The sequence below is a fragment of the Mauremys reevesii genome, linkage group 23 (genome assembly GCF_016161935.1).
Source record: "Mauremys reevesii isolate NIE-2019 linkage group 23, ASM1616193v1, whole genome shotgun sequence".
Taxonomy (NCBI): Eukaryota; Metazoa; Chordata; order Testudines; family Geoemydidae; genus Mauremys; species Mauremys reevesii.
Genome location: NC_052645.1, coordinates 23150274 through 23163274, shown reverse-complemented (window position 1 = coordinate 23163274; position 13001 = coordinate 23150274). Strand labels below are relative to the sequence as shown.

Sequence of the window (13001 nt, the reverse complement as noted above, 5' to 3'; positions counted from 1 at the left end):
TGCCACCTCTCGCGTCTTGACAAGACCCCTGTGGGCTGTTGGCCTGTCCCATTAGACCCATGTCCAGAGTTTGGTCCAGGACCTTTTTCTCAAGACCTCAGCTTTATTTCTTCTACATTAAACTAGTACAGCACATCAATCATCCCTTCCCCCTAACCTGGGGTCTTCTGCAAGGGCATCTCTATTCCTTACAGTGCTCACTCCACAGGCCACTTGCAGGAGAGTCCTACCCTGTGCTAGGGCCTGTCACATGAGCCAACCTACTTCCTGTAGCTCTTCCCCCTTGACCCAGGGGCTTCCTGCCAGAACCTCCTTGCTCCTGACTGCTCTCTCCCCAAAGCTACTGGCTGGTTTTTATAATCACCTGGTCCGTAGCTGATCAGTCTCAGCTGCAAGACAGCTGCTCCCTTACAGGTACAGCTGGGCCCCAGTCCCCTGGAAGGGCCAGACACCCTGTCCCAAGACCTTAGAGCTCTATACAGTATTGTGGCTTTGAGAGATTCTCATTGATATAGTTTTACTCTTCCAGATCCAGACTGACCCAAGTTTTATTCTGCTTTGAAAAGCCATCCAGTGTTCTGTAGAAATTGCTGATGTCTGAGAGTCCGTGCTCCTGAGAACTTTCCATCAAGCCCTGGCCTTTAGAGGAGCTCATTTAGCTGAGTTTTGGTGAGTAGCTTTAGTGACATGAAAACAGAGTCCCTGGGGTGTGAAGGGAAAGAAGAGTGTTCTGCAGAGTTCCCAGGCACTGTGCAGGTGAAAGACTGATGCTTCTTATCGACAGAATTCAGCCTGCAATGGGTCCTCATTCCTATCAAAACCACTGCTGCCATGATTGGAAATGATTCACAAGAGACTGCTCCCCTCACACCCTACAGAAGTTGTTAAATCTGATGTGCTGTTTAGAGGTAGGACCACAGATATCTGATCTAACACATCTGTTCACAGCTGGGAAGATTAGGGCATCATGTCCACTCTGCAAGGCCTGTGGTTTTGGGGCTCGGGTTTTTCCTGTGGCATCATGACTGGGTTGGTGACCTGGGTTCCTCCGGCATGATTTGTTTTGATTGGATATTTCTCATAAAATGTGAATCCAAAAACCTTTCTAAATATCTGGGAAGGCTCCATGGGCACGACAACACACAGCTAGCAAGCCACAGCACTGGGCTAGCAAAAGAGAATGAGGCTTAGCATTGCTTGTACTAGACATGGAACAGCCTCACTATATTTTTCTTAACAGCCCTTTGGAAAAGGTGTAACTGCATTTGGTGACTAATTGCTTAACTGTTGGTCACTTTAATCCACTTGTCACTTCCATGTTTTCTGCAGCACGTTCTTTCTACTATCAAACTTGTTGGCATGTATACGTGTGTGGGGCAGAGTCCCAGGCATTTGGATCTTTAGCTGGGAAGACAAGATTTGCAAATTAGAAGTGGAATGCTAATTACTTTTTGTCCTTGTTTGTTCCTTTTTAAACTTTCTGACTAGACAGTTAATCAATTATTTGAAATGATGACTCTTGCATTGCTCACATATTAACAGCATCACCCTCAGTGAGGCCAGTGGCTCTCAAACGCAGTAGACAATCTTGTTGTAATATTGTGGAATGGGTAGTAACTGAATTTCTTAAAGGGTGTCTGACTAGAATATGCTGGTGTTCTGTGGGCTGATGTTGATTTTAATTGAATCAGGATATATAGGTGTTGTGTTTGATTTTTAGTTCAGCTATGACACAATAGTTTAATCAAAGCATAAGTGAACAAAGAGTTAAATTGCTAGAGTCAATATTACCCCTTGATTAGGGTTGGTATGTGATTGACATTATTGACTGGTTTGCGCAAAAGGGTTAATTTCCCACTCTTTTCTGTCATGTCCTCCCAAATCACAAGTATTTTTTGTAGAGAGAGAAGCTATTGGTGAAACTCCATAATTTCCCTTTTACGACCATTTTGTATGTTGCTTACAAACTTCAGAGAACTGAGTACATTGCTGAAATTGTGTTGTTTCAATGCATTGCTGTGCAGCTATAAAATAGACCCGGGCTGCATAAATACTCTCATTGGGTGCTCTGTTGGCGTGAGGAATATGGGACCAGGTTCTATGTTAATTTGCAGCTGTTGGACAAGTGAGGCTGGGATATAGCAGCAGGTTCACCTTTTTTTATCTTAATTTTGGGGGATGCTAGATGCTCCCCCTCCTTGTGAGTTTTCAGGCCACCCGTTAGTGTTGGGAGAGCTTCTAAAGATCTGATAGTCACATTCAGAAGAACCCCGAAGGAATGAGTTATGTAGCTGAACCTTACAGGAACTATCTGGTCTATGTGGTGCTATGCTGTTGGACAGGAGAAATTTTGGGGACAGGATTTCTCAGATGCTTTCTAGTCAGAAATATCCTGGGAAGTACCTTTCCACCATGAGTCAGCATTAACAATCTGGGGGCTGTCTGGGAGCAGATGATAACAAGGTACAGTAGGTGCACTGAACTTCCTCACACTTCCAACCGGCCAGTGCAACAGTCATATGAAGGTTTGTTTCTGTTCTCACCATACCTGGAGCAGTTTGTACATCCCAGCTAGCAGTAGTCTTGTCTCGGTACTGCTATTATCTTACCACTGTCTGATATCTTCGATACAATTGCATCCTGGCCTACAAAATGCCAGCGCATGAGAGCATTACAAAACCTGCAGAGGACAATGTTACTATAGTATCCGTACCTTGTATACCCAGTGCGCAGTTTATTGCATTTGGGCCGGGGAGTCTTGGCCAACAAGAGTAAATTCATAATTATCAGCTCCTTGCTCTGCGGAATGGCCAAAGGGGCAACCCGCACCCTGTGTCTTTCAGTTAAATGAATATTCCCTTATCAAGCATCCTCTTCAGAACAAGAGCAGTGATTACACACAAGCTGGGTGCGACAGGGATTGAGGGGGACAGAGTGGCAGATGTGGGCTGTTCTGAGTCCTGTCAGGGAGGAATGATTAATGAACACCAGCTCCAGCTGAGGCTAACCTTTGGAGAGCTGAGCAGGACATCTGCAGAACTGTCAGAGCTCTGACAAGGACAGAGCTGAACAACCAATTATTCCACCATCACTAAGGTGGGCTGTCAGTTTAATCCCAGCCATTCACTTAGGCAAGGACAGGGAAATTTCTCCTTTACATAGTACCACTACATGGCAACCTTAACCATTTCAGTACCGCTGAAGGGATGCATAGGGCAACTGCATTTCTAAGCTCCATATGCACAGGACCTAGTGTGTATCGAGTTGGTGCAGTATATGAGAGGCCAGCACCTTGCTGCAGTTTTAAAGGCGGCACTTCCCAAAGTATCTAGATCAATAGTGACATGTAATGACTGGTTGCTTTATAATAATTTTAAGAGAGAACAGAATCTGGTTCATCAATAGGAAGAAATTTAAAAACAAACAAATGTGAACAGCGTACTTTTTTTTCATAAACAATAGGAAAATGGAGAAAGTTTTGCATCTTTAATAGATCGGGCAGGCCATATGCCCAGATTCTGGCTGGGAGAGGGTGCTCATGTCTGTACTTGTAGGTTAGTACTGAACTTTGATGAACTCCTGATGTCGGTGTTTTTACTAAAGTAAATCTCCAGTTTCAGTAAACGGGAATATAGCTGAATAAGGGCCACAGGCACATAGTATAACAGAGTAGAGCACCCAACATTACATTTTCCTCTGCAGAATGGAGGGTTGCATAAGAAGGTTTGGTATTTGAATGCAACCAAGAGAGGTAGAGATTGGAGGCATTACTCTTTGTTTAGTGCTAACAGTGTGTATGGTGCTGTGCAAAATACTAAGAAGAGCCAATACCTGTCTCTAAAAGCATAAGAGTCCAAAAGACGGACCCATATAAGACATGACATACTGCAAAACCTAGAGGTGATGAGCTTTGCAGAGGTTGGGGATATAAAGTTAAGTCAGATCCAGTGTATTTCTTAAGCTGGGATGGCTTCCATTGTGAGATGCCATGAACTTTAAAGGCCTTAAGAAACCTTTTCAACTGAAGATTTACAAAGAACCCAGCTACTCAGTTATCTGCCAGACATGAGAGCAGCTTTCTCTCTGTTCACGTCTCATCTCTTCTAGACTCTAAGTTGTCATTTTTTTTTCAGAATTTTAGGTTCTGATCACACAGTTTGTGTTTTGCTGTAAAAGCATCTGTTTAAATCTGTCATGTAATGCAGGGAGCTGTCACAGGTATCTTCAGTACCACTGAGGGAAGCAGCAAGTGAATGGGACAAATGCAGCCTGACTTCTGTTCTGGGAAATAAACTACAGCATAGTGCTGCCTGGCTGCCTTTCTGGGCCCCTTCTCTGCCTGATGGGCATTTGACATGTTACCCATAAAGTGGCCTCTGTTTTGCCCTATATTACTAGATACTCACACTGAATCTGGAACTTAGTTAAGCTGAGTCCCCTTTTTTAATTAGGGCAACTAGTTAGTAGCCTCTCTTCATTGGGACAGCCGCTTAATCCAGATGAGAGGCTATTAAAAGATAGTTTGAACGGGCTGAAAGTGAAAATAAATACTTTACAAGACAGAAATGATTTTCATCCCATTTCAGCTTTGTTTCTGTTTTTAAAAATTGTAATTTGGCAGCTCTTGTTTTACAAGACCAGAATGGAGAACTTTACACCTGTTTTACACCTGATTAAACATCTGGTCGAATGTGTACCCATTAGGCAGAAATGTTGCTAATTAACTCCCAGTTAAGATGCAGTCATTACCATTTGTAGCACACCAGACGAGTTGCTTAGGAGATGTCCCAATAAAGGGACCATTTGGATTAAGTAGGACTGTACCAATGTGGCAGCAAGAGAGTCTGATTTTGATTCCTCTGCCCGCGGATTGCTCGTATAGGACACTGTTGTCTTTTGAACTTGTGCATGAAAAAGTCTTTGCTTCTTACAAGCGGAAATCCTTGAAAGTTCCTGTAGAAAGTCATAGCCCAAATAGAAAAAAATAACTTGAATCAGAAAATCTCGCTTGAAACTTACTTTTTTGACTGAAGTGAGGCCTAGAATCCACATATTGGAGCAGCATTTCCCAAAGATGCCAGTTGCTTCTGCAAAGTTTGTTTCCTCAGGTTTGCACCCTTACAGTGAAATGCAGGTCAGACCTGAGTACCTGCATGTCCAACTACTGGACTGTGAGTCAGCTAAGTTATTTAGAAGTGGAAGTTCTCACACCTGCTCTTACAGTTTTATTTGCCATGTGCAAAAACAAGATTGCAGATTTTGTGACTGTCGTTTGTATTCATGCCGTTAGGCCATTATTTCACTAATTTGGAGCCATTAACATTCTTCGGGTTTTAAAATTAAAGTTATTGTAATTCACCTTTTAACACATTTATCCAGAGCTATTTTAAGATGGGCGCTTTCAAGATCGATATTGTATTTCCTTCCACTCGAACCCTGCCCCAGCCATGCCATTTCTAGTTTTAGTGGTTAAAGCAGAATAAATTGAGACCCATAACTGGGAAAGAATATTTTTCCTACCTACATTTAATATGAGAATAATGACACAGTGTGTGTTTCTAAGAATTTAAGTAGCTTGTTAGGGATGAATTGCTAGTTTTCATTAACTGTGACTCTCTTTAACAGCAAAGACAGACTGGCAGCTGTATGAGTTCATGGCATTGGTGAAAAAGAGGTCCAGTACCTGTACTTATATTATTATTTATAGAGAAGAGATCCTTCTAGCCAATAGATTTTGCACATGCAGTACACTGTAAACCTTTGGGTTTCACATCAGGAAAACTTGTGGTACCAGAATCCTGTAGTTTTGCAAAAATTTGTGAAAAAGACTTGTGGAAAGTAACAGAAAATGTTACAGATCTACTCAGGTGACTTTCTTCCACCTCTTGTGTCTTGTCATTATTCTAATTTTTATGTTTGTACAGCACCTAACACAATACAGCCATGATCTGTGATTGGGGATTCTGGGAACTACAGTTATGCAAATAAAAATAATTAAAACCAAATGTGTGGATTTTTGTATAATTTTACCAGTAACTCCTGGTTAAGTCAGGAAGAAGGGAACATTAGTTTGTCTGACTCACTTAAAATAAAAAGAAGTCCCTACTTTAAAATGTAGAGATGTGTGTAGCCCAATGTGGGGGAGAATTATTTTTTAGTAGTTAGAGAAGTCAGTGAGGAGAGAACTGGAGTCCCCTGGAGGTCAGTGGACAATTTGATGCTCAATTTTAAAATAGGCTCCATGCTCTTGTAAAGGATGGACATTAGGTCTGGCATGCCAGAGAGCTTGCATGTGTATCAGGTTTGAATATTGATTGTTAGGGGATGGATTGTTACCCAGAAATGTTGAAACAGCATGTATGCAAAGTAGAGCTTCCACAGCTAAGGTTAAGACCAAGTCAATTGCTCTTCCTTCTCAGAGATGGATTAAATCTGAAATTCCAGCATTAACTTCCTTTGCCCTGCAAGGCTCATCGTTGGTTTTTTCCCCTGTTGTTTTTTATCCCCCTCAGCTTATGTTGTTACAGCACATAACATAATGGGGCCCCGATCCCTGAGTGGGGCTCCAAGACCCAACTGTAACACAAAGAATAATATGTTGTTTCTGGAGGCAATTTTATTACTCAAATTAAGAAGCAAAACAGAAAATTTGTGGAACTTTACTAATTTCACCTATAGTCATCCTGGGTGGCTTGGATCAGAGAGTATGCAAAACAGAAATTGACGCACGGTGCTTTTGCCTTGTTTTCCTAGTCTGTGCTTCTGCTGAATGGGTTTTGCACAACAGAGAGTTATGTAGCCCTAAAAGGACAAGAAAGAAAAATCCTTTGTATTAGAAATATCTTGTTCGCGCTAGCGTCTGGACTGGGAAACACCGGCGTCTGTGCAATGTGGAGAGCAAAATACTGTGAAATTACAAGAACAATCTACCCTGCCTCATTTACATGTACAAATTAGAGAGAATGCATTGGATATTGCTCTGCTTTGATCTTTTGAGGGTTTTAGGTGGCAAACACTATTGAAAAGAAAAATATTTTAATTCTAAACAGGTAATAGACTAATTGAAACCCAGATAAAGCAGCACAGCATTATTTTCACCATCAGTGGAACTTAGTCACCCTAGTGAGAGCAGATGCCTCTGTTGTCTCAGAGGATTCTACAGAAAGATTCAGTGCAATAGCTGGTCTGTGATTTATTAAGCTGGAATATTGCACATTCATACAGGAGAAGTGAGTATTTAGGATTCAGCACATCCTATCAACTGACTTGTTATTAATATCGTCAACTAAAAGTCATGCCAGCTCAGCAGGCCAACAGTCTCATCTTCCTGCTGAACAACAGCATAAAGCTCATTTCCCTTGGAACAGTCTCTGCCTTCAGTTGGGAAGTATAATTAGAGCTTGGACGGTCACAGTTAAAATGATCAAACCAGGAGACCTAGAAACTGTTCTTGAGGTGAAATATAAAGCAGTATATTTCATTATAAAGTATTCACCCATGAAAGCTCATGCTCCAAAACATCTGTTAGTCTATAAGGTGCCACAAGACTCTTTGCCGCTTTTATTTAATGTATATTTACTGCTCTTTGTTTTCTATTGCAGGATGTCTGAGATGACCACTGCCATCCATGTCCAAGCTGCTCTGCTCAGAAGGACACCAACCATATTCCAATGGGAGACGCAAGCTTCACCAAATCTCAGGGAGGTCACTGCGTTTGTCAAGGCTGGGCAAGGCCTCAAACTGAAGATTTTAGGGATGAATTTGAAAGCATTTCTGTCCCATTGAAATAGAATAATGTAATGAGGTAAGTTTAAATCACCTTGCGTTCAGTTAGCCCTCCTTAGACCTACTTACCAGTATGTACAAGAGAGGTATCTAATCGGCTGGTATAACTTAAATGGTGAGGGGATCGAAGTTAAAGTCAGGTTTAGCTTATTTTATCTTACACATACTTATACCCCCAACCCCCCATGTTCGTTGCTGTTCTTGGTACATTCCTTTTTCTGGCTCCTTGGCTTGTGAGTTATACCAATTTAGACTCAGTCAAGCTGGGTGGACTATAATCAGAAGTGATGTGTAAGTGGGGAGAGGTGTGCAGCATGTTATAGATTGATAGAAAGCCACGAGGGAGTCCAGAGAGCTGGTGTGATGAGCACGTTGAGGGGGCCAGGAGAAGATGTGAGTTACACATGCTTAGACTTGCCTCTGAATATGCCCTTTGTATCTATTCATTGGAAATGTATCTACAGACAGAAATGGCAAATAGGAAGGTATCTGTGTTATTCATGAAGCAGCAGATGCTTGAGCACTTCATTTATGATATCTAAATGACTATAGTAAAGTTTAGAGCATCACTTATGGAAATGTAAGTAAAACGTTCAGAAAACATTCAAATTTCCCTTTCCTTTGGCCTGCTGTATCTAAATTGCTACTGGGAATTATAGAAGTCTTATTTTGAGGCTGGGGAATAGAAAAAAAAGACAGTGCATTCTGTGAAAATTACGGAAATGTCTTTGATGTCTCTTAGCATAAACGTTCATAAAACTTTGGAGAATAGATCCTTCAAGTCTATTGTTCTGTAACATATTTATTCACATCACAAAAGCTGCATTAAAATAACACTGAGGGTCTCAGAGATGCATTCACAGGGAAGGATTAACCTGCTAATCTGGCATCGTTGACAAGAAAGAGGATGTTCAGGGTGAGCTGCTTGGCTGTGTTTAAAGAAAGTTTTGACTCTTATGCTTACCACCTTTCCACACCAGCTCACACAGGATGCATCTTGGGCCTCTTCAGAGTGGCTACATCTTCACTTGTGTGTGTAAGACCCCACACGTTTAGAACCCAGGACTGTAGACCTGCCAGGCAGCTGGCATCTCCAGGCTGCCAGTGACAGCTGCAACTAGCTTGTGGACACAGGCCATGTGTCCCATGGGAAGTCCTGCCTAAAGAGTCTGACAGGCAGCAGCCTCATGGTGCCTGCTTGGCTCCCCGCCCAATATAAACCCAAGAAGCATTCCAGGAAGTCCCGGCAACACCATGATTTGCCTGTAGATGCCATGATCATTCCTGCTCCTGAATGCCTGGCTTTGACCTCGGCTTGGTTTGCACTTTGCCTCCTGACTTGGAGCCTGAAACTGGACTCTGACTGTGGCCTAGAACCTGACTACGAACTCCTCTGCTCTTTCCAGCCTCAGGTTTGCACCTGCTCTGACCCTTGTTGGGATCCTGACAGTGTCTGATGATTTGAATAAGGGGCCCCCACACTTCTTGTAGGACACCCTGGTGTTGGCTGAAATTGGCCCAGGAAGTAGTGAATCTGAATTGTTTTTTGCCTTCCCTCTCTGTACCTCTTCGGACTTACATGGTCCTCACGTGTGCTGAGACTCAGACAGAACAGTACATCAATGAAGTAACGGCTCTGCTCTGCTTCTCTGCTTCTGAGCATAACGTTTTTGCAGCTCAAGTGAACCCTTACATGCTTAGGGGCTGTGAGGAGAGAGAAGATGGCTTTGTGGTTAAAGTTCAGCACTGAGAGTCAAGAGATATCAGCTCTATTCCTGGCTGTGCTACAGATTTACTGTGTGATCATGGGCAAATCCCTTGACTTCGCTTCATCTTTGACCATTTTTCCCCTAAAGGGTTTACTCTGTCTCAAACAGAAGTGATGGGCTTGATGGAGAAATTACTGGCTGAGAGTCTGTGCTATGCAGGAGGTCAGACTAGATAATCATAATGGTCCCTTCTGACTTTAAAATCTATGAAAACAGGATAGTGTTTACCTACTTTACGTCTTAATTCACTAATATTTGCAACTTGCTTTCAGAACCTGGGATAAGTGCAAAGAATAAGTGTCGTCTCCCATTTTTAAAACCTTCCATCTGAAATCTACATGAGTCTTCTATAGTTTTGGGGTTTTTTACATTTTTTTCTAGTTCTCCCTCTGATTTTTTTCAAAATGAAAAATAATTTTGCAGAAATAAACTATCATTTCAAAATATTTGTCTCTTAAAATGTCCTTGCCACATGGGACAAATTAATAGAAATTCACAAATTTGCCTTGTAAGAATTTCACCAACTTTTCCATGCACAGCTTTATTTAGAGCCAAAAATAGTGATATTTTGCCCTTGCAAATATTTGTAAAAAGTCTTTTGAGGTGAACATTGTGAAAATTTCATAGTGAAAATTGCCATTCATGCAGCTCGTTGCAACCTGTGACAAGATTTAAAGGGTTTGTGTCTCTCTTTAGTTCAATGTGATTTTACATGACTGCAGGCTGCAATGCAAAATAACTAGATCCCTTCTTGGAAGAACTGCCATTTCTCTCAACAAATATTGGTTCCAAACTTACAAAGGGTCAGAGAACACAGCCGCCACTGAGTGCAGCAGACAAGCTTCTTATTAATTACTGCTGGGAAAAAGTTGACATAAACCTCCCTAAATGAATTAAGAAAGGTAAATCTACTGATTACTCCACAGGTTGCTTGCTGGCCTTCTCTCTCTGTCAGAAGGAGATTAATACAGAAGCTGCCTCCTCCAGTCTTGCTAATAAATATTCACTGAGCCATTCTACAGAGAGATTTGATCCTGATTCTGGAGACATGCATGCAGCCTCGCTGTGAACCATGGGGATTCAGGTCAGCAGAAGGTAATCAGTTTAAACTTACAAATTTTATGAAGTTTATTTCTTATCTTCTGAAGTTATTTTTAATATAGAAAATGGATATTTCCTTTTTTCTACTTTTCAGTGCTTTTGCCTTTCTCCACAAATCTGAGAAGCACGTGACAGGAGAATTAATCCTAAAAAGGTACAAAATTGAATATTTAAATGAGGGGGATCACGGAATTCTGTACACTAATGAGATAAGCTGCTTTGAGTGAAGGCTAATGCAGCTTTGGCCCATTTAAAGGCTTCTGATATGATCTTCAATTCTGAGGGGATAAAATGGGGCGGTTTCTTTTCTCAGGTGGGATCCTGCTCAGTATAAATTCCACAGGCTTCTTTTTCCCCATCAAGCTTATCCTGAGAGAGTAGTTTCTGCCTAGCTGCCTAGTTCGCCTCTCCCCCTGTATCTGTCTCGCACAGAGAAGCCCCTGTTGATGAATACTGGTTTTTGGTAAGATATAGGAAAGGTGTATCTTACACAGAAATTGAATTAGTTGGGAGCAAAAACCATTCCTGGAAATGGTTGGTAAAGGTAACCTGGGCATCACAACATTCTCTTGTCCAATGACTCGCTTTCTTGCACAGAGTTTGCAGTGCATCTTGTTTGTTTGTTAATATATGGTTATCTGGCACGTCAAAGATTAGATGTTTGTGCACTCACATGCAGGTTGTCACTCGGCAAGAGAACTACGCATCACTATACAAGAGTATTTTGAATTGTACTACTTCCATTCACTGCATTTTACAGCCTTCTACTGGCCCAGATGTTGCTTGAATGTCTTTCTGGTTTATCTTCAGCAAGTTGTTCCCTTGCAGCTAATTAGCCGCTTTGTGCATATGGGGAAGTGTTTTATTTTGCATATTTTATTTGCATGATCAAATAATCAGCAGGTTATTGGTCCATCCATACTTAGCTCTTGGTTCTGGTTTCAAATTCTGGTAAAACCTAAGTCAAGGAAGAGTAAAGGGTTACTATGATCCTGTGAACAACGAGCCCGTTCCACAGGCGCGTGGTGTATCCTGCATGAAAGGAGAAGAAGAGACCACATGTAGGAGGGAGGCACAGTCCATGTCTTCCTAGTTCAATCACCATAAGAACAGGTCAAAAAATGTTTTAGTTAGGCCCAGCATCCACTTCCCACTATCAGTTATTCTCACCAGCCCAAAAATTGCTTCTCTTCCATTCTCAGGAACAGGGACATAGCCGAGTGGGAGGGTAAGGATCATGCTGTCCCTCCTATAATAAATATATATTTCATAATTGCATCTACATAGGCAATTAAGTCAAACATATTAGCCATTCAATAGCGGAGGGAAGAGCATCCATGAAGGAACCAGGCAGCCCTTGCCTATGGGTGCAGCCTGTAAGAATGTGGCCTAGATCCTCGCACATAAACACTGCAAAGGCCTCTTCCTTCCATCTTGAGCTCTCGCAGAACTGTTACAATTTAATGGAACAATAATGGGTGTAATTGAGCATATGCAGAATATCGACCTCTTGTCGTCATCCCAGACAACCGCAGTGCTGATAAAGCAAACTCAATCTGCTTCTTCACGAACAGAAGGGTCTGGGGAAAAGTCAGTCAGTCCTAGGAAGGCCCCTTTGATGTACTTACCATTTTCTCTCTGAATTCACTGCCATTCAGTCCTGCCTGGCAAACTGTAAGTGACTGAAGAGCCCTGCTTGGTGATAGGCAAAATTGAGCATGTCAGTCTTCTTAGTCTGGAAACCTTTCTAGGGCCTGCGTGTATTTCTGCTATGTGCTTACTGGTCCCACAAAGAAGCTGAAGATGGAGACAGTAGGAACTAGCAATTATAGGGGAAGAGGATTGTGCCCAGTTTGTGTCATCAGAGCAGAGAGAGAGGAAGAGGAACTGCTGACTAGCATATTGGGATGTATATATGCTGGTGTACACTGTAAAATTGGCTCTATGGGCCTTCTTGTGCTCCAGGACTACTCCCTGATTAGAGCAGGTTCTATTTCCTGATTCTTTCTATATAAATTATATTACAAATTCATTGCTAATATAGGAATATAAAAATAATTACATCTCGGAATGGTACATTGAATCATCTGAAGCCCTAAAAGATTCTGGCTTGCATATATGTATATGTTAGAAGTACACCTATCGTTTTAGATCTCCGTAGCATTATGGTTTCTGTCTTTTTAATGTGTACAGCATATTAATTTACATGGCTTTTCAGAAAAGGACTAGTTTATTAAGGTTCAAAATCAGATGCATGTGGGATTCTCATGTAGTTATGGATTATGCAGCTGTCTCCTATCTTTTACTCTGAAAAATATTATGAAATTGAGAAGCGCTATCTTTGAT

General features: G+C 41.7%; 1 long non-coding RNA gene across 1 annotated transcript in view; it reads left to right on the top strand.

Moving 5' to 3' along the window:
- The first annotated feature begins 535 nt into the window (after window positions 1-535).
- LOC120389346 overlaps window positions 536-13001 on the top strand; it is a 104083-nt gene continuing 91617 nt past the window's right edge. Inside the window, exons 1-4 of the long non-coding RNA XR_005590883.1 lie at window positions 536-669; window positions 7602-7804; window positions 10481-10649; window positions 10750-10809. This is a non-coding gene — a long non-coding RNA (uncharacterized LOC120389346). The remainder of the gene's footprint in view (window positions 670-7601; window positions 7805-10480; window positions 10650-10749; window positions 10810-13001) is intronic.